The 2,203-nt window shown below is 39.1% G+C and overlaps 1 non-coding gene across 1 annotated transcript; it reads right to left on the bottom strand.

The window, feature by feature from the left end:
• Positions 1–1,316: 1,316 nt before the first annotated feature.
• Positions 1,317–1,423, bottom strand: LOC148800543 (small nucleolar RNA R71). The gene has a single exon (XR_016071092.1). It is a non-coding gene; the product is annotated as a small nucleolar RNA R71 (small nucleolar RNA).
• Between the last annotated feature and the right edge of the window lie 780 nt (positions 1,424–2,203).

Below are 2,203 nucleotides of genomic sequence, written 5' to 3'. Positions count from 1 at the left end.
AGCTCTTGATTCCAGTCTTTTCTCATATCTGGTTGTAGTAGATTTCAGATCTACTTATTGATGTTAGGATTGGAATTTTGTATTCTAAATTCCTTGTACATTTCAATAGCCATTGCTCTCTGCTTTGAAATCATGGTTCCTCATCATCCGTAATTCCTTTCAATCACCTTGCATTTCTTTTCAGATTTGATCTGTAATTCATTTCAGTTAGCCTGAGGGTAGGGTATGGAACCAATGCTAGTGTTCTAATAAACAGATCTGAATACTAATCATCTCTTTGCTCCTCAACCAGCTTTGAATTCAGATTGGTACAGTGAGAAAGAGTTTGTAAAATTGCAGTAGCTTTCAGATCTGATCTCAGACCTATGTAGAACTGATGTCTGAACTGCAGGTATAGATTTCAGATATGAGTCGAAATGATTTCAGACCTGTATACTGATGATGTGGCTATTGGGATTTCAGATCTGATTTTATATACTGTATACTGAGAATTTTTTTTTTCTTTGTAAATTGTAGTAGCTAACTGTTTTCAGATCTGTTATTGAGAGAGAAATTGTAAATTGTTGTCCTACTCTCAGTAGCTACTAAATTCAGATCTGTACATTGATATCTAATAGCCTTTCATTAATTCAAATCTGTATACATTGGCTTATGCTTTTCTAACTTCAGGCCTGAGTTGATAGATTGCTGATTTGCTAAAACTTTTAGATTGGTTAAATTGTATTCTTAGTTGCCTTATATATTCTAGTTAGAGTAGGATCATTGATTGGTTAAATTATTCATATTCTTTTGTGGATACTAGTCTTTTTATTGCTTTGACTTTTACAGTTTATGACAAGCAAACCTGAATTGGAGGAAATTCTTTATGATCTGGAGATTGAAAGGACTCTCCGTATCCGATTAAGAGATGCTCGACAAGTCAGACCAGAAATAGAAGAGATGGCTGAACCTAGAACCATGATGGATTATGCCAAGCCCACCCTAACTGGAGCTGCTTCGAGCATTGTGAGGTCGGCCATTGCTGCTAATAAGTTTGAAATCAAGCCGGCCATAATTCAAATGATTCAAAACATGGTTCAATTCTGTGGTATGGCTCACGAAGACCCAAATTCCCATATAGCCAATTTCTTGGAAATTTGTGACACCTTCAAGCATAATGGGGTAAGTGATGATGCTATAAGGCTGAGGTTATTCCCATTTTCATTAAATGATAAGGCCAAGGCTTGGCTAAATTCATTACCAGTCGGGTCTATAGCCACTTGGGAAGAAATGGCTAGCCGTTTCCTTTCTAAATATTTCCCCCCTCGAAAACAACAAAAATGAGGAATGATATTACCACTTTCTTCCAATAAGAGGGAGAATCTCTCTATGAGTCATGGAAACGATATAAGGAGCTGCTGAGGAAGGTTCCTCATCATGGCCTTCCAATATGGCTGCAAGTACAAACCTTTTACAATGGTGTAACTGATTCAAATAAGACCATCCTAGATGCAGCATCCGAGGGCTCTATCAATAATAAGACCCCTGAAGTAGCCCATGCACTCATAGAAGAAATGGCAGCCAATAATTACCATTGGCATTCAGAAAGAACACAAGCAAGAAAGCAGCATGGCCTTCATAATGTTGATTCATACACGACTCTATCTACTCAAATTGGTGCCCTCAGTAAGAAATTAGACGAGATGCAGATGGCTGCCATGCATGTGCAGTCCGTGACATGTGATTTGTGTGGGGAGGCCACATCAGTACTGAATGCCAAGTTGGCAATCAGTTTAGGCAGTCTACTGAACAGGTTGATTTTGTCGGAAACCCTCCAAGGCAGCAAAGATATCAGTACCCTCATGCCTTTCAATCGGGATGGAAAGGACACCCGAACCAATCATGGCAGAATCATCATGCACCAAAGCCCTTTCACCAAAATTTTCATAAGCTAGAACAAAAATCTAACTTAGAGGAGCTGATGACAAAATTCATAGCCAGTGCTGAAACCAAGTTTCAAAACCAAGAGGCTTCAATAAAGAACTTGGAAAATCAGGTTGGGCAGCTGATGCAATTGATCTCAGCAAGGATACCAAGCACATTACCAAGCAATACAGAGGTAAATCCACGAGAACAAGTGCAAGCTATCACTCTAAGAAGTGGTAAGGAGCTCCAGAAGTAGAAAAGAAAGCAAGGGCTGAACCCAAGGAAGATGCAACCCTTG

The sequence above is a fragment of the Nelumbo nucifera genome, chromosome 4, assembly GCF_055504915.1.
Source record: "Nelumbo nucifera cultivar China Antique chromosome 4, China Antique-T2T, whole genome shotgun sequence".
Lineage (NCBI taxonomy): Eukaryota > Viridiplantae > Streptophyta > Magnoliopsida > Proteales > Nelumbonaceae > Nelumbo > Nelumbo nucifera.
Note: the sequence above shows the minus strand (reverse complement) of the source record. Positions and strands in the feature narration are given on the sequence as shown.